General features: G+C 41.3%; 1 protein-coding gene and 1 long non-coding RNA gene across 2 annotated transcripts in view; one reads left to right on the top strand and one right to left on the bottom strand.

Moving 5' to 3' along the window:
- Positions 1-9,700, top strand: part of chga (chromogranin A) — a 569,746-nt gene extending 560,046 nt beyond the window's left edge. Inside the window, exon 9 of the transcript XR_015848321.1 lies at positions 9,669-9,700. The gene's annotated coding sequence lies outside the window, so the exon portion shown is untranslated. The remainder of the gene's footprint in view (positions 1-9,668) is intronic.
- A 7,650-nt stretch (positions 9,701-17,350) lies between these two features.
- On the bottom strand, positions 17,351-18,808 carry LOC148346204 (uncharacterized). Its single transcript, XR_015848296.1, has 2 exons — positions 18,570-18,808; positions 17,351-17,817 (listed from the first exon to the last, which is right to left on the bottom strand). It is a non-coding gene; the product is annotated as an uncharacterized LOC148346204 (long non-coding RNA).
- Positions 18,809-19,775: the final 967 nt, after the last annotated feature.

Below are 19,775 nucleotides of genomic sequence, written 5' to 3' on the forward strand. Positions count from 1 at the left end.
TGAACCAGCGGAACACTTCTTGGCTCTTGGGATCACCAGAAGACTGGCGCTCTCAGAACGAAGGCTTCGGAACGGAACATAGGGGGAAAGAGTTCTTTAGACGGGTTGTCCTGCATTTGATACTCCTGGACTTCCGTCCAGAGGGCCAAAGTGTAAACAGTCCGTGTTGTGGGTGGGTGGGGTCCTTAATGATGGAAGCAGCCCTGCTATAGACTCTGCGATGGTATATGCTATGCTGAGAGGGCAGTGGAGTCCTGGTGATCCTCTGAGCGTTCTGAACCACTCTCTGCAGGTGTTTGAAGACCATGGCTGTGATACAGCCGAACCAAACAGTAATGCAGCTGGTCAAGATGCTCTCCACGATGCAGCTGTAGAAGTTGCTGAGGATCTTTCTTGAGATTCCAAACTTCCTCAGCCTCCTCAGTAAGAACAGTCGCTATTGAGCTGTCTTGACCAGCTCTGTTTTTTTTTCATTTTCACAATAATTTCTGTGATTGTGAGCGAGTAACAATGTTCCCTCTAATTTTTTCACGGGTCTGAGCATTCACACAAAGTCGGTGAGCAACGCTTGAAACAACAGTGAGCAACCGTAATCCCAAGTGTGGCAACTAAGTCATTATCAAACATGTCCAAAACTTGACATCAAGTTATATTTTGCTGAGTTTCCGGCAATGCAAAAAAATTAGTCAGTTGCACGATACACAACTGTATTTAATCACATTTTTTAGTGGAAGTACAAGATTGACTTGGTATAATTGGAAATTATTTTAATGCAACACCAACTTTTTCTTCTTTTTCCCCTGCTTTTTCTATTTTTTTTAATTCCTTTAAAAAAAATATCATTGTGTTTATTTTTCCTAACTGTTACTTTTTTTTCTTTTTTTTTCCATTTACTTTTTTTTTCCTTTGTTTCTTTCTTTTCTTTTTTTCTGGCTTTTTTCCTGAATTTTTCATTCTTTTTTCTCTTCCTTTTGTTTCTTTTTTTCTCAGTTTTTCACTCCTTTTTCCTTTTGGTATTTTGTTCTTTTTTTTTCCATTCCCCCTTCCTTTAAGTCATTTTGTGCATAGTTTTACATAATTTTTGGTCTCATAGGGATGAAAGAAGCAAAAACAACCCAAAGAGCCGTTTAGGACCCGAAAGAGCCGGTTCCTTTTAGTGAGCCGAGCCGAAGAAGCCGGTTCTCGAAAAACTGCGCCGGATAGATTTTCTTGTGCGCTGAGAATGTGCGATTGCGCACGCGCGCAGTTTAGAGGGAACATTGGCGTGACCTTTAGTGAAGCCATGTTAATTCTCTGGCATATTCAACAAAATAGCAGTGACAAGTATCAAGGTCCAGCTTCCAAATTTTGCTCTTCGACCGAAAGGTTCAAGGGAGAGCGAAGAACTCCAGTTGGATGGCCGGAAAATGCAGGAAGGCCAGATTAGCCTCTATAATACTCGGATACCATTAGGGAGCTCTCCAGGAGCCATCAGTATTCCCATCAATGTTTCTTTTTTTCCATTTTGCTTTTTTTCTCCGCGCTGAATAGATAAAAGCCTCACAAGGAGTTATACCGAGTCTCAATAAGATGACTCAATAGCTCTTCAGCCCGGTCACATTCCACTCTGTGACCAAATAATGCTGAAATGCGTACTTATGCGTTTACTCATGCAGATGAAGCTATTTGCAAGTCACTTATGGATTTTGAGAGCGATCACCTTTTAAAAATGTTGTTTGGCCGGGGTTTGATGTAATCCTGTATAAAAAATAGTTTCTGAAGATTACTAAAATATTATTGGAGGACATCAAGAGACTTAGGTGGGAAAATCACCCATCCTAATAACAATTACATTTATGTTGTTTATTAAATTAACCATTCACATGTTCAATACAATTAGCTAAAATTAGCCCCACTTTATTATGATAAAAATAAAAAATACAGACCCTCCCCTACTTACTACAAATGGTAGACACGAACATTTTTTTTATCGGGATGTCGAAAAATATCCGGACATTATTGTAAGCTAGATTTTCTATCGTGTGCACCATTTTCCAAGTAAAGGACATTACTGTAGTGCTTCTCACCGCCTCTACTGGTATGTGGCGCTGTGAGAGGTCACCCAGCATCCACCCAGAAGAAGAAATCCGCTTCCTCTTCCCCATTCATGTCTAAGCATTTTAAACTGTTGACGTCTGGCGTAGTTGCCATGGCGCCCAGTTGGTCCCAGCCGGGTGGCGCCGGATTCTGGCGCAGTTGCCTAGGCGACCAGTTGGCCCCGCCCATGAACACCGGCTGAGACGCATTTGACTGATTGCTTTTGGAGTACTTAAACGCGTTCCTTTGAACTGTGCTTCGCTGGAGCGTTTGTTATACTTGTTAAACTTCTGTGAAATGTCTGTGAGGCTTCTGTTAAATCCTGTTAAATTCCTAGTTTTGTGAAGGTGCCCGTAATTGATCCTGTTTTGTTTTTGGTCTGATCCGTTTGTTTGTTTTTAAAAACTTTTCTTTTGTTTGGATTTCTAATCCACTCCGCGACCATCGATCCCCGGATCGAGTGTGCGCACCCTCCTCATCCTCCCCCAATAAATTGTGAGTACGTCTACGCGAATGGGTCCTTATTTCCTGTTTCCCGCTTTGCTCCGTGACAACTGTATCTCCAGTGCACAACTTTGAAATTTTTATTGTTCAATATCTCGTGCATCCATTCAATATGGTTGGTGTAAAGTGTAAAGAAGAAGCTAGCTGTTTCTTCTGAAATGAATGTGCGTAATAAGGAAGCTTGATGCGGTTGAGAAACTGGTTGGATCGCTTTTTTTCGCCCACTTTCTACCACGGAGGAAGAAGTTGACTAACTGTTGCAGCTCATTTTCCAAAAGTAAGTTAAACTTCACTTTATTTACCTTTTGGAGCATATTATTTTATTAAATGTTTAATTTTCTGTACAAAAGAATACAAGTTACTCATACAATCCTTAAACCTACTTATATAAACCTTAAACATACATTCCAACAAAATATAGCACTGAAGCAACTTACAAACAAATTCAATTTACCAACGATTATCCGGAACCTATCTTGTTCGTAAGTAGGGTCACGTCTGAAAATATTGTTTACATTACAATTTTGTCAGGTGTTAAACAAAAAGGGGTGGAAATATTCAAAATTTTCAAATGCATTGGTTTCACATCTGATATATTTAGAAAGTCTGGATCACGGGTGGGCAAACTATAGTCAGGCTTATAAACCTGGCCCGCCAAAATAAAAATGTTAAAAATATAATAGCAGTGTTCATTTTACCTCTGAAAAGTGATGGGTCCCGGGGACTCGCATGCTCAAAAATCTATGGGTCCCAACATGTACATATGTTTCCTTATATAATATATATTGTTAATGAACATTTTGTTGTGAGACACTGAGTTGCTCGACATGAATGAGGTTTATTATAAAAAAAAGTTCAAAAATGAAGTCGCTTGGACGTTCACTGTAGAAGGAAATAATACATGCAAATATAGTAAAGTAGAATGATACATTTTCTTATTCAAAATATTAATTCATTTTCTGCATTAAATTATTGTTGGTGATATACTGATTAAAAGGGTTCACCACAAACCTGTCGTTTTTTATTTTTTCCTTTTGTACTTCCTTTTTTTCTTAACTTCTTTATAAAACATAATCATTCGTAATATAATGCATCTTAGCAAGTGAGCCGTTTGAGAGCCGGCTCTCTTTAATGAGTTGAGCCGAAAATGCCGGTTCTCTAAAAATAAACTGACTTTCACTACTCGAACTGGAGATCGGCGTGCAGACGAAAACTCGAACCGCGAGACCAAAACAACAATGGCGAATCTGCCTCACGAAAAGTTTGGAGTGCGGTAAATCTCTGTTAAAAAATTATAATGACAATTTCGTGTCGAAAAAGTTGCATCCCGGGATCGCTCGTTGACTCGACACGATGCGTCCCCAGCAAAAATAATGCGTCCAGGACGCAGGGACGCGGGCAAACGAGAACATTGCAATAGTAATGTATTAAATAAATTGAAAAAAAAAACGCACTACTAATAAAAATAGGTTTATTTGCTCTGAGTTTTGTCCCTAGTGTCCTTTCCTGTGCCCTCCTTCATAAGAATATACTTCTCATATCTATTTACCGTGATGCGGACAATAATGTGTATTGTGCTCAAGGCCGAGCTTCAAATCATTTGCTACATTTTTGGTATTTGATGTTTTGATGTCAAGATATTTATCAAATTTCATACAAAATATATCTATACTAGCACAATTGCACGTTATTTATGACTCACAAGAGGATTCATCAAATATGCAAAGAAAACACCATTTCAATAATCTCCAATTACAGGAATCCCAAATCCTTGGGTATGTGCTATGCGCACATACTGGTTCTCAAACTTTAGTAGTCCACAGTCAAAAGCAAATGATTATTCTAATTCCTTACCTGGACCTTAATGTGGATCTCTATGTTGAATCGGGTCCTTGTTGGGCGTCCTGGTCTAGGGTAGCTAACTTCTTGGATCACAGAGGTTTCAATTGTCCAAGGAAATACAAGACTGAAGAGAACCTGACCCAAACCCAGGTTTTTTTTTGTCATTGATGAATCACACCTTCACCGAGTCAAAAAGAAGGATTTTGAAAAGATTTTTTTTTTTTTTTCGGACAGTGTCCTGCTGACTATTGCTATGATATTCGCAGGCTCTGTCCATTGTCTTTGCTGTTGCACATTTTCTTCTGGCAGTGAAACAAGGTTCTAAAGGCCCCTGCTATTGATTATTTTTCCTTTTACAAAACTTTATTGAAACACATAATTACAAATTGTTGTTTGCAAATCAAGGTAATTGATTTAACTGGATAATTGAGTTATACGATGAAATATTTTGTATGTGTTTTACATCTATTTTAATAATTTCATCGAATATCGGATTATTTTTTATCTATTTACCGTGATGCGGCCAATTTATGTATTGTTTCTAACAGCCGCCAGCGGCGCTCGAGTACAAAGGGTAAAATTTAGACTGGTGGAATATATGCGAGTGTGTTGCTACTGCAGACATGGGACCAAGTCACACATGTGCAAGTCTCAAGTAAGTCTCAAGTCTTCACCTTCAAGTCCCAAGTAAGTCCCAAGTATTTTTTTCTTGGGCAAGTCAAGTCACAAGTCAAGTCCCGAGTCTTAGATTGCCAAGTCCAAGTCAAGTCACAAGTCATAAAAACAGCGACTCGAGTCGACTCGAGTCCAAGTCACTAAGTCTCAAGTCCCCATGTCTGGTTGCTAGCGTGTTTTTGAATAAAGAAGCGTAGGACGACGTCTATGTGACATAGTCTCTTTCCCATACTGGGGAAGACGACTTTAATAACGTCAGTTATGAGGAGGAAGATGAGCACAGTTCACCATGATTTTTACAAATACCGTATTTTTTTTTTTTAACAGACCCGTTTCGTTGTGTTGCGAGCGTGTTCCTAGTAGCGTTTTGCTACCCTTCACAGACACGGTTTGGGATGAAAGTTAAAATATTATTATTAAAGCTTTGAAAACTCTCTCGGTGTACCGTCTTTCTTTGCAAATATGTGTAACCATGTATTTGCAACTGTATATTTTCGTAATGTATTTATTTTAGAGACTCATTCTGATATGTTTTCCACGGGCGAATCAAAAAGAAGGGGCGAATACAACGGGGGCTGTTGGGAAGTAGAGTAAAGGTGAGACCTGTTTGTGGACGTAGCGGACAATAGTGGATATATATTTTCCCACCCTTACCTTTGGAAATATACATTTTTTTTTTCCTTGGATTATTTTCAACAGGACTCGGACTCTGCAGGTCTGCATCATATGTTAAGTACCGGTATCATTTTATGATCAATTTGCCGGCTGTTGTTTTTGGGCTGTGTACTTCATATTCAGTTATAATTGCGGGGCTCAAAGCCGGATTTGGGTTAATTTCGTGATTGTGTTACATGTGGGCGCATGCGGCTTATATGCGGGTGCGGCTTGTGTAAGTACAAAAGCGGTTATACTCTTAAAATGTGGTGGGTGCGGCTTATAATCAGGTGCGCTCTATAGTCCGGAATTTACGGTAATTCTAACTACTTTCTAACGGTGGTTCCACCACTATCCACTGTAAATCACTCCTGAATTTCGTTTTGCGCTCGACTTTTTCCATTTTCTCGACTGAATGTGAGGCGGCTTCAAAATTCACGTAAAAGTACAAACAGGAAGCTCTTAAGTGATTAATGGCGGATCGTGGGCCAAGTCATGGACATCTTAGCACTTCCATGTGCTTTTCTGCTGAGGTCAGTCGTCTTGAGCCATTGAAAACGCCCCATTCCACCCCCGAGCCAAATCAAACCCCGCCCTCCAAAGATCCCCCACCCCTCCGCTACCCTTCCACAGCTGCTTTTAGTCAGGACCCTCCAGCCTTCCATCCCGCCGCTTTCTGTTCTTGTGCCAGGGCTGTAATCAAGCTTTCAGATTGTGGTCACAACCCCCCCCCCACAACCCCTTCCATACCACAACCCCCCCGGCCCTTAAAAGCCACCAACAGACTATACTGTAAGAGCTTGGAGGGGCACAAACAGAAGGCAACAAGTAGGCTATGAGTAGCGTTAAGAACCGCAATGTTTTGAGGTGTTTTTTTTATTTTTTTGTTAATAAAAGCCAGGTTTAAATTATTTATTCGCAAACAGGTTTGGCGTTTAAAGATACCGGACTGGTTTAAGTAGACAGTTGAGAACAAATATAGAACACTGATCGAAAACACGTGCGCCTCAAATTCCGCGCATAGCGTGATTGCATGATGCTATTATTGCTTTTGTTAGAGAAGCAGACGCTCATGGAGAGGTGCCATTGAATTATACATACAGACACAACATCACAGATTTTTTTCTGCTCTTTTTTGCGATTTTCCTTTTGCCTTAATAGCACCATCCAGGAAGAGAGCAGGGGTCCCAAAATCGCAGCCCGGGGGCCAACTGTGGCCAACTGCAGCTCTGGAGCCGCACACAGTTCAATAGCCCCGCCTAATGGCTCCCAGGCGCTTTACAAAAAAATGTTTTCAAATTAAAACACATGGGGAAGGGAAATGTGTTTTTCTCACTGGTACTGGGATGTAAAAAAATGGGATACAGGTTATGAAGAAAAGTCAAATATTGTGACGTTTAAGTTCAGGCATGAATTCCTTCCTGGAGATGCAATGCAAAACTCCGGGGCATCTCTCCTCCGGTTGTTTTTCTCTCTTTCCGCTCGAACGTGCTCGCCCAACTTATTTATGCCCCCCTACTGCTGAAGTCCAACTATCTTGCTCACTCAGACCTCTTCCTGGAGTAGGTGGTCTCCCTCCTTTTCCTGGGCCTGGGTCACTCGAGTCTTTAGGAAGTAGCCCAGGCCTGCTCCCCCTCTTCCCAAAACCCTTATTAGTGCTTTTTACCTTATGCCTGAGTTCGCCACCTCCAATGCCTTCTCAGCTTTTCAGTTCCTTCCGGTTCTTTTTTAATCCCAGCTGATGACACCTTGCCATCCTCGAATCCCTATACTGTCAAACCTCTTGTTAACTTGCCATCTTGAACACTTTCAGTGTCCTCAGAGTCTCTAGAAAGTTGCATCACAGCGCTTCCCCGGCCTTTTAACTGGTTGTTCCAAGATTATTTGGATCTCAGTTCTTGGGACTGATGTTTTGGTGATGGTAAGGTTATCCGTGTAAGATCTTATGGGACACTGGCGAACACCTAATCTGGATAGGGACCCTCTTCATTTTACTGTGAAATCCAAAATAGGACTCATGCAAATGCTGGCTACTCCCATCTTACTTCTCACTTGAGAGATCTGGACTCTCACAGCAAAGCTGAAAAGGAAAATCCAGGCCATGGAGATGCGGCACTACAATAAACTTTGCATCAGCTACAAAGCCATGTGATCAGTAAAAAAAGCGTATGAACCCTACCTTTGTCGACTGTGCAGAGAAGAAAACTGCAGCGGTATGGTCAAGTCACAAGACACTGGCCAGATCATTCTACAAGGTTATCAGGCAACCAGAAGAGACCAGTGGACCCCAGAGCATTCGTTTGAGTCTTTAATTTAGAAAGCGTTCAGGGCTTGCTGGAGACGTGATGGCCGTCAGACGTCAGCAGCGGCGCCGGGGAGATAACTTCGGAACGAGTCCGGAATCGTAGTGCGGAATTGTAGTGCGAAAGTCAGGCAGGTCGTGTTTACCGGGGCTGGAGAGGAGATCAAAGCGTGGGACGGAAACAGGTCGCATCGGAGGCAAGCAGAAACGGGTAAGCAGAGTTCTTAAATCAACGGGATATCAGGAAAAACACACAGAGTTACAAAATGTACACTCAGACACTGCTCTCTGGACGCAGCGCGCTTAAGAGAGAAGTGCCAGCCAATCAGAAGGCGCCCACCCAGGTGCCACATGATTGTTCCAGGTGATCTGAGTTGGTAATCATGACAAAGGTACAGTCTAAGTGACGGAAGGAGAGGGAGACAGTGGGTTGACAACATCAAAGAATAGACAGGTGCCAACCTTGCTACAAACCAAATTCAGGCGGGGAACTTTTGCCAGTAAAGACAACTGTCAAGAGTTGCGTCCTCAGTGCTGCCCTGACGACCCAGGCAGTTAGATGATAAGTGAATCATGAAAACCGAGAAAATGTCTATCTATCTATCTACCTTGGTCATATCCCTCAAGACGGGTGACCGACAGCAAGACAAACACATACAATAACAAAGAAAATAAAAGGGGGAAAAAAGGCAAAAAAACACACACAAAAAATTTTGGACCATGGCCAACCCAATTGCCCAAACACCCAAACAAGTTAGGCACCTCGGCACCTAAATTGGTCATGCTTTCGTCCCTCCAGATGAGATGGGACACCATAAAGCGGCCATGTCACTTGGGTCAGGGTGACACAACACACTATTTTGTTCAACAGCAGGGCCCGACAGCTTTCACTGGTTTACCCCTGCCGCATTATACGGGTGCCCAGCGCATCCTTAAGAACGCATCCACAATCCTACTATCCTTTCACAACACCTCTCCACTCCTTCCTATCACCAACAAGAGCTCTAGCTTCCATTATATTTAGACCTCTTTCCTGCAGTGCACTCATGACAACATAAGATGTTGTACCTCGTACTTAATAGGACCACCTCTCAGTATGATGCTTTCTCATCAAGGCCACCTTTTAGGGTCGGTCCGCTTGTGTGCCAGCCACCAAAGCCCCTGACAATCAATAACTAGCATGTTTTTGCACTTCACCCACTTTATGTGGTGAATAGGGTTAGATAGATAGATAGATAGATAGATAGATAGATAGATAGATAGATAGATAGATAGATAGATAGATAGATAGATAGATAGATAGATAGATAGATAGATAGATAGATAGATAGATAGATAGATAGATAGATAGATAGATAGATAGATAGATGGATAGATGGATGGATGGATGGATGGATAGATAGATAGATAGATAGATAGATAGATAGATAGATAGATAGATAGATAGATAGATAGATAGATAGATAGATAGATAGATAGATAGATAGATAGATAGATAGATAGATAGATGGATGGATGGATGGATGGATGGATGGATGGATGGATGGATAGATAGATAGATAGATAGATAGATAGATAGATAGATAGATAGATAGATAGATAGATAGATAGATAGATAGATAGATAGATAGATACTTTATTCATCCCCGTAGGGAAATTCACACTTCCTGCAGTCTACCCCGTTGTTTATTAACAGATTAACATGATGCCCTAGGGGTACTTGTAGCGGAATGGATGACGTCACGCTAGTCCAAAAGTTCGACATCCCTGCAGCAGATGGAAATCTTTTTTTTGTGAAAATCCAGGGATACACCACCTCGTGTTAGCAAGTCCGCCTCCTCTCCGATTCCCCCCGGCTTTCGTGTCTCTGTATAGCGGCGTTGAAGCCGGATAGCTCCGGGTAGCTCCGGGTGGCTACACGTTAGCGTCCGGAATGCTAAACGTGAGCCACGTTTCCGCAAAACACAGCAACTGCGCTCCCTGTGCGCTCCGATGTTTTCCACCAGCACTCGATGATCTTATTTGGTCGTGAGTTCGCATTTACCATGATTACGGATGGTACCGAAGACTTCTAACTTATAACGCCGCATCACAATCACAAAAAGTGAGAGATAACAGGGCAGCTGCTCGTGGCGGCGCCGCTTTGATCTTATGTTAGGGTTGGGTAGGGTTACTTTAACTTGATTACTTTCAATTACTTTTGGATTACTCCAATTGCAAATATGCTAATAAAAGACAAAAGAAACTAAATATGAATAAAATTATGACTCACAACACATGGTAAGCGTTCTCTCCTGGCTTTGATCTCTTTGATCTCCGGCGAAACTAACATAAAATGACATAAAGAAAATGAAAAGAAATCCAAACTGCTTGCCAACATCATTTTCGCCGTTCCATGTATTCCGTTACTCCCCAAGCCTGCACAAAATTTAGTCATTTAATTCATATTTAGTTTATTTTGTCTTTTATTAGCATATTTTGTATTGGAGTAATCCAAAAGTAATTGAAAGTAATCAAGTTAAAGTAACCCTACCCAACCCTGGTGGTGAAGCATTTACATCTGATAGAAGTTCAACTCCCACTCAAGAACATAAGCCGCATGGAAGTCAATGCCAAATATTGAGAGAGAGAAAAAAAAAGAAGCTGAAGTTAGGTCCTTACTTGAGAAGATTTCCAGCGTCTAAATATTTGTTTGGCTTTTCAAAGCGAATTTAAATAAAATAGGTTCACTTTATTTTCTAAAGACATTTGTAAAGGAAAATCCATGGCAGGAAATCCGCCCAAATCCTTGGAAAATCCAATAATATTTGCATAGAGCTTAAAACATGCAAAGTCTCGGCGTATGAATTAAGCCGGGAAGGAAAAGCCCTGCTGGTGATGCATTAAAATGGATTGGGAGTCGGGAGCCGCCGGTACAGGTAAAAGCCCTGCAGAGACGACTCATCCCGAGCAAAAAGGAAGGCGTCAATGTCCCTTCGAGTTGTCTTCCTTGCCAGAAGATAATCGGTTTGGCAACTCGGTGACCCCAGAACCAGCACAAAGAACAAGGCCGCTCTGAACAATAGAGAAAACCTTGGATGACATCATGTCCGAGAAGACGGGCTTTTGTGTTTGTTGTTTCCGACGACAACAACAGTGTAGGGGTCTAACTCCGGGGACCGGAAAAAAAAACAAAAACAAACACGGAATTTATAACACATTAAGAATTCAACAGGCAATCTATTGAAGCAATTAATGGTGTATGAAAATAAGCCGTGCTGACGCTGAAAGCACTCGTTGGGAATGTAGGCCACTGCTGTTGTGTGCTTTTTGTTTTTTTTGTTTTTGTTTTGGTATTTTTTTCCCTTCGCCCTTGAGGATCACAGTTGCCGAGCTCGTCGCGATGCTTCCTTAGTGAAACTTTTCCTAGGACCCCCTTGCACTTCTGTATTTGAGAGCCTTGGGAACAGCTGAAAATCTAGCCATTGCACAAAAATGAGGGCTCAAAATTACTAATTAAGAAGCGACTTAAGTCAAAGTTACAGTGCATGAAGGTAAAAATACACAGGTTCCCCTGACGTTGTGTCCTAAATGCGGTATTTTGAAGTCAATGTCGAACGAAGTTGAAAAGTAAAGTTAGTAGAGTTTGTCGAGAACCGGCTTCTTCGGCTCGGCTCACTAAAAGGAACCGGCTCTTTCGGGTCCTAAACGGCTCTTCGGGTTGTTTTTGCTTCTTTAATCCCAACATGACCAAATATTATGTAAAATTATGCACAACATGACTTAAAGGAAGGGGGGAATAGAACAAAAAAAGAAAATAATACCAAAATGAAAAAGTAGTGAAAAGCTGGGAAAAAAAGAAACAAAAGGAAGAGAAAAAAAGAAGTACAAATTTAGAAAAAAGCCAGAAAAAAAGAAAAGAAAGAAACGCAGGAAAAAGGAAATGGAGAACAAAAAGAAAAAAGTAACAGCTCGGAAAAAATAAACACAATGAGACTTTTTTTAAAGCAATTACAAAAAAGTAGAAAAAAAAACACGGAAAAAAGAAAAAAAAGTTTGTGCATTCAAATAATTTCCCATTGTATCAAGTGAATCTTTTTGCCAACATTGAACTTCCACTAAAAAATGTGACTAAGTACAGTTCTGTATCTTACAACTGACTCAATAAGCCCCCAAAAATATTAATATTATGCGACAAAATATATCAGGAATAAAAGAGAAATGGATATCTTGTCAAAGAATTGTAAGAACAAACGGCGTTGGTAGGCCGTACAACCTTTGCAATCGTACATGAGTCAAATTATTCAAAATAGAAAAATAACTTTGCATTGCCGGAAACTTAGCAAAATGTAACTTGATGCCAAATTCTGGACATGTTTGATAATTATCTCAGGAGGTAGAGCGCTCGTTCGAATCCCGGCTCGTCCATCTTACATGTCGAAGTGTCCTTGGGTAAGACACTGAACCCCTGATACCCCCCAATAAGCAGGTTAGCGCCTTACATGGCTGCAAGGCAGCTATTGGGAAATGTGAAGCACATTGTAAAGCGCTTTGGGAAGTCATTGACTTGAAAAGCGCTATATAAATGCAGATCATTTCATTTCATTTCATAGGTGTATATGTCTCATATCTTCCAGAACAATACCCTAGGCCAGGCCAAAGCAGGACTCTTCCCATGGCCAAAGCAGGACTCTCACATACTGTATAACATCTACACATCCCATTTTTCAGATTTTTGTCTTTTTTTTTAAGTGGACCAAATTACTTATTTAAAAAATAAAGCGTGCATTTCTGATGTTGCTCACAGTAGTCCTCAGTTTGCTCAGGGAGCTTGTGTGTTTGCTCAGATACATGAAAAATTAGAGGGAACATAGGTTGTAGGGCCACCTTTTCATGTGGTGTGTCTTGGGCAAGTACAGCCTTGTGGTGCCCATCCCTATCCAGACCATGGAGAGTCCACAAATACCTATTAAATAATTCCAAATTGTCTGTCAGCTTCCTTTCATTATTCCCCCCCCTGGTTGTGCTGCTTCTAGATGATTGCTATTATATTTAATAATTTAACCAATCACATTCCAGTTGTTGCTAAGCTCAGAAATCTACCCGGAGGCCTTCACAAAAGATCTTGAAGGCTGCCTCCCGTAGCACCAATCTTTGAGAAAGCTGTATGTTTAGCTAATGATATTCAGACTTAGCAACGGAGAGCCTTCTAGAGGGCCTTAAAAAACGTTACCCGTTTCACAAACTATGATTGGCTAGAGCGTGGTAATCCACCTAAGTGATCGGGTCAAGAGCTGTTAAAGCTGCTTAAAGCCCCAATGTGTAACATTTATCCACCAGATGGCACTGTGTTTTTTGGTGGAAATGAGGGGCAGTGCCAAAGAAGTATCTTAATGGACAAACATGGCGAGGACCATATGGGGGATTCCACTGTGTAGTTTTCTCAACCTATGATTTTATCAAAAAATAACATTGGTATGATAGTTCATGTACTTTTGCCTAGTATTCAAATCGAGTTTTTTCTACCACAAGGAGGCACTAACTATTACACACTTTAATTATATAATTCTGCGTTGACTTAATAGTGGAAAGTCGTACAATTCTAAAACAAGCGAGCCTTTTGCCAGCAAGAAAAGATTTTGTCCGCCACTTTCAGCCTAAGGGTAAGATCTTACGCCCTATCACGACCTGATTCTGGTTGGTCGGTCCTAAGATGTCAATCATCACGTTTCGGTCGGGCTGAGCTTCTCTTTCACTGACTAATTTTGATTGTTATTCAACCCCTCAGTGTTTTCTTGTTTATACAGTCTTGTTTATCTATATTTCATGACGAAAGATTTATGTGGTGTTCATCCTCACAAACAAAATAGGATATTTCACATAACTAAACAGACTGGAGCTGAAATCGTTGGTATAAACTGCACGGTCCGACATTGCGTAAATATAATGCTTTTTTTGTCGGAAAAGAAAACAATGCTAGTTTTTGATCCGCCAACACCACAACGAGGCACAACACATGCTAACGCAAGCTAAATTTCAAGTTACTTATTTGTTGAATGTCTCAAAGCTAGGATCATAATACAAGTGTTGTCACTAGCGTTCAGTTTCAGGTTCGTTTCAAAGACAGTTTCTTAAAAATTTGCTCCATTATTATAAAATGTGGACCAGCAACAACGTCGACTTTTCAAAGTCAGCTATTCACCAAAGACTGACCGAAAAAACTGGCTGAGAAGTGAAGAAGAAGAGTGTAAATATAGCATCAAATTCTTATCACCTTTCACCACTGTAGGTGGCTGTGCTGACACGCCTTTCGGTCCGAGGCCTCCGGGCCTGCACGTACAGTATAGAAGGCCACTTACCTTCCCATGTTTACCTTTCTTTACGCCGTTGTCACTCAAGCTAACATTCCTGGGTTAGGCCCATCATATTTTAAACACCGTCCCTGCGGCAATTTCCTCCAAAAGTTTGAGGAACTGAAGCCGCCGTTTGACGGGCGGTGAGCTAAAAAATAATATGTGTGTTTTTAAAATGTGACAAAAGTCATTTCCAGTTTCTCAAAGAGAAATTACTAAACAGTAAAACTGCCGAGAATCATCGAGATAAGGCGCCGAGTCGTGACCTGACCTGCGCGAAGGATTAGGAGGACATTTTGACAACCGCCAGCTTCTAAAACAAACACTTAGGCCAGGAATTTCACTCAGAAGGAAGAATGTACCTGCTTTTGTGCCTGAAGGTGTTTTTCAGCAGCACATCCACATACCAGAAAGAAGTCAGGGCCTTCAAAGTCACCTCTGCTGGCTTACAAATATCTGAATCCTGTGTCGTAACTAACCGCGACCCTACTGAGGATAAGCGGTGGAGATAAATAAATAAATGAATGAATGTGTTGTAATTACAATTTGTCCATAAATACGTATCAAATAATTCAAAATATTCAGTAAGATTCCTTGCGCTTCTTTGAGTTGTGTGCTTCCATTTTTAAGCATTTAACCAATCACATTACAGCCATTACTTGTTGCCAAGCTCAGACATCTGCCAGAATTGTTTGTGAGGCCTTCAGAAGTGTTTGTGAAGGCCTCGTACAGCGTAACAAAGGTGTCGATAATACTGTTGGTTTCGATAACTATATTTCGAGTTGGCAAAGTGAGGGCCTTCTGGAAGGCCTTTGGATATATGAGCTAGGGGGCGATAATCCACCAAAGCCCCAAATCCATTATTTTAGTGAATTATATTAGAATGCTGTTCTAGGGCTACAAATAATTTACACTTTAAATATTTTTATACTAAGCTTTATAAAAACTATTCTACGCTGGGTGGCTTTGGGCGTAGGGCGCCTGCTTCGAGACTAGGAGATTGTTGGTTCAAGCCTTGTCATACATAAGACTTACAACATTGGTACTCATTGCCTCTCTGCTTGGCACTTGACTCCCTTTTTTTGTTTTACCCAAAAAACATCCTCGTGCTAGTACTTGACTGAATACAATATTTGTCAGGGGTACGTCACAAAAAATTGAAGTTTGACACTACCTAACCTAAAGTAGCATGCTAGCTAACACTACTGATTAGCTTGAGGTTAACGACCCTCTGTATGTTGAACTATTTAACTTTTTAATACGTCTGCTGATGCAACATGGACCCAGAAGCGTAAAAATTCTAGAAGCGTTGTTAATTCATGACAGGGTTTCTCAACTGGTGGGTCGCAGACCCCTTTTCAGTGGGTCAAGGGCCTTTGCCTTGGAAAAAGAATGCTATGAAGACAAACAGAGATTCAATTGACCTATGGCTAAGACCTGACATCAAACGCGATGAGCCAATCACAGTGCGCATAGCCAAGCTAGTGCAATCGGACTTCTCTGCCAGCGTATTCATTCACATGCATTACAGTTTGTCAGTGTTGGTGTTTTTTGTGTTTTTTTTCTATCAATTCAAACTTTAAAATGGTCAAACAGTGTGCATATGGGGTACATGCAAATCTGATACGAGGTATCCTGAGAGGCTGGATGGTTATTTTTACCCTTTTCCAAGCCCCTATCAAATTGAATTAAACACTGCACCAACTCACCATTTATAACGTTAATAAGGATGTCTACGGCCCAATCCCATTTCTCTCACTCGGCCCTGAGGACCCTCCAGTGAGGTCCCTCGAAGAGGAGTGCCCTCCGCGAGTGAAGTGCAAAGCGGAGATGGCTTGGACAAGACTTGCAAGGTTCCACCCCTGTCCAGGAGATGGCGGTAATATTAATTGGCTGTAGACCTCAGTGACGTATTGGTCTACGTCACATGTAAACAACTCGAGTCTCAACTTGTAGTGTGTCAGTTGGAGAGTTCGTGCAACGTTAAAAATGCCCGCTACTGCTGTGTTATTACCGATTGCCTGAAAGCTCATCATCTTTTCCGTGTCTCCAATAAACGGAGGAGAAATGTGCTATACTGAAGACAGCTTCGGCGCTATGTAGTGCTGATTCATCTTTACAAGGTACGTACACTCATTAAAAAAATGACCCGTTCGGTCAAATACAGTAAAAGTTAACATACAATGCACGTTCACATAATACCTTATGTTTGTGTAGACATAAATGGCAATCTACTTATTAGTATCTTAATGCCATTTTATGACATATAGTAGGGGTCTTTAGTGTGTGACATGATGAAAAGTAAACAAACACAAGAACAGTCCACCTGACCCTTAAGCTGACATAATATCGTCACCAAACTTCCCTGTACGACCCAAAAACCTTGGTTCATAAGGAATTTAATTCAAAAGAGTTGTCATTGGATATAAAAAAGCTCATTTCAACATGTTTTCATGATGCTTACATCATCTATCCCCACATTTATGTCTAAATTGTCTTATCTATTGTGTTCCAGAGTGGCTGTCCCATAAGCGTGGACAGGTTGGACAGGAATGTTCCCATCCTGTGCTTATGGTTCGATGTGAAGTCAAAACTCATTCAGGACTTAAGGTTGAGCAAGAAGGTCATGTGGGCCCTGCAGGAGCTGCTAAAGAGGGAACAGGGCCATGGCTGGAGGGCCTATACTGGCTGGCCCACGGTCTGTCCTACCGTGTGGTGTCACGGGTCTTCAGGGTTCCCAGGTCCACGATACACAGAATTGTCCACAGTTAATATGGAATAAATTGCCCAAAAGCCATGTTTTAGGCTTTGGAAGTCAGACCCACATTTGCATTCCGTGCTTTTCTGCATTACTATTCAATAAACATCTTTATTTTGAGTAACACCTTGGTGGTTTATTTCATAATGATGTGAGATACTGTGTGTGAACTATGTGACTGTTGGACAGAAAACAACTACAAATCACTCCAGTTTAAATAATAGTTTACTTTCAGAAAAACAAAATCACATTGGGCCGAAATACATAATAGTAAATAAATAATATGTCACAAATTGTAACAAAAATATACCAATACTTCCATAAAGCTGGAAAACACAAACTGGAACTTCATTGAGTTCTTAATAAAATAAAATATTTTCCTTTTATAAAACAAAGGGAAACATTGCAGGGATGTCACTGTTCTGGAAATTTGTCCACGAGCTTCCCAAAAAGGACGGGAACCGCTCAGTTTTGGCCACAGTTTCCTCGAGCCTTTTCCTCACTCCGGCAGACTCCGCTTTCAAAAAGTCAAGGAGTGTATCGTGCTTCCTTTTTTTTCTGGGTGATTTGGGGTTTGGCGCCGGATTAGAAGATGCCAACGACGTGCCCGTCGGTGTGGATGGCGTGGTAGCTGTGATGGTGGCCAGCTCTTCCACGGGACGTTCTACATTGGCCTTTAGGTTGGGTGGAAAAAACAAGAATTACTTAATGCTTGTGTATTGCACAAAAACAACTGTGTATAGGATGCTCAACAAGTTGATGTGAGAAATTATAGGATGTGTTCTGGATAATTATTTGATAGTGAATAGATACACAAAATTGACATGTTATTCTTATGGCTGTAAGAGCCTTCTATTGGCCAGCATCACATATGCTTTAGAATTGTCTCCACATTTGGACAACATTTTGAAAAGGTAATTAGTTTACTTAATATGTGTTTACAGAGAAGGCAGTGGACTGTGTGATAGTAATTTGTTTCAACTGTATTTCCACGTGAAATTCGGAGACATTACTCATAATGCATGATGAAAACTAATGCATTCTGATCTCACATGAAATAATCATATTGTAAATAAAACACGACACCCGAAATTGTGTGCAGTAAACAAGCGCGTATGTCCAGAACGTTATTCTGACTATGCTCCTTTAGCGACTGGCCATGTACATGTAAAAGCACGACTCGTTTAAGATACAAACAGGGATGGGCTGAACCGTGATTTTCTGCAGTTATCCTACTTTAGAGTTTGTAGCGTGAAGATTATTTTTTGGCAGCTCCCTTGGTAGATTTGTGCACTTCGTAAAGTAGCGATTTTGCAATGTTCATGTTTTAACGCGAAAATACGATTTTCTATTGCATTTACGTCCAACTAAGATATCTCAATACATTTTGTTGCAAATACATGCGTGGTTGTGGAAAACTACTTACATTTGTGCGGTTCCTTTCCGGGCATGTTTGTTGATATTGAGAATTCGCAAAGCCTTCTGGGTAGTCACTTCGCCGCCAAGTGAGGTAGGGAGCCCCCTCGGTCTTGAAGTGGTTACGACATGGTTTGAGGTCACTTCTGCCTCGGACTTGAGAGTATCGGGACACACTCCATTTTCACGTGAACGCGCAAACCGAGTGACTAGGGCACATAGCGAGTGAAAGTGCGAAGAATGGGACTCGGCCTACATCTGGTCTAAGGTAAGTCAACATAGTATTGGAGGCAACATATTTTAGCTTTGTTGGAAAGAAATCTAGTTATTTGTACCGTTAAAATCTGTAATGCTAGCCTGATGTCAGTTAAAGTTGACTCTTGGCTAGCTTGTAGTCACTTTGTTTAGTTGGAGTTCAGTGGCCTGGTTTCTCCTAGTTTTTGTGTGTCAATTTGTTAAGGGTAACCAACACTGACTCCTATGATGTTGTTGATCGTGTTTACACTGTGACCTGTACATTTTCTCCTAAAGTTGAAACTTTCTATCAACGTTCTCAACAACGAATTACTTAATAAAACCTTCAAATCCATAGTTCAGTTCACTGTGAGTAAAGGGGGCGGGGCTTTGCCATAGGTCTATTACACTCCTTAACAGTAGATGGCATTATTGCCCTGCTCAAATTGTTTCTCCTGTTAATCGGCACCGTCCCTAATGTGTTTGGAAAGAGCCACATTCGTCAGAACCCGAACAGACGGTGGACCCAGACTCGTAACCTTTTCACACAAGCTTTATTTTACGGAAACAGGGCAGTCATGCGCTGGAACACAAACACCAGCGATTCGGCGAAACCGGACAGAACAGAACAGACGGGATCGATATTGGATGCTGGAGACTGGAGCAAGATGCCGGACAGGACAGGACAGACGGGATCAATACCAGATACCGGAGACTAAAGCAAGATACCGGACATGACAGGCGGGATCGATACCGGATACTGGAGCAAGATACTGGACAGGACAAGACAGATGGGATTGATACCGGATACTGGCGACTGGAGCAAGATACTGGACAGGATGAGAAAGGCAGGATCGGTACCAGATACTGGAGACTGGAGCAAGATAGGACAAGACAGGCGGGATCGATACCGGATACTGGATACACGAGCAGGATACCGGACAGAGTCAAAATACAAGTCTTGCAAGTGTAGAGGTTTGTT

This window comes from Urocampus carinirostris, chromosome 20, assembly GCF_059441175.1.
Source record: "Urocampus carinirostris isolate Australia breed hairy pipefish chromosome 20, RoL_Ucar_1.0, whole genome shotgun sequence".
Classification (NCBI taxonomy): Eukaryota; Metazoa; Chordata; class Actinopteri; order Syngnathiformes; family Syngnathidae; genus Urocampus; species Urocampus carinirostris.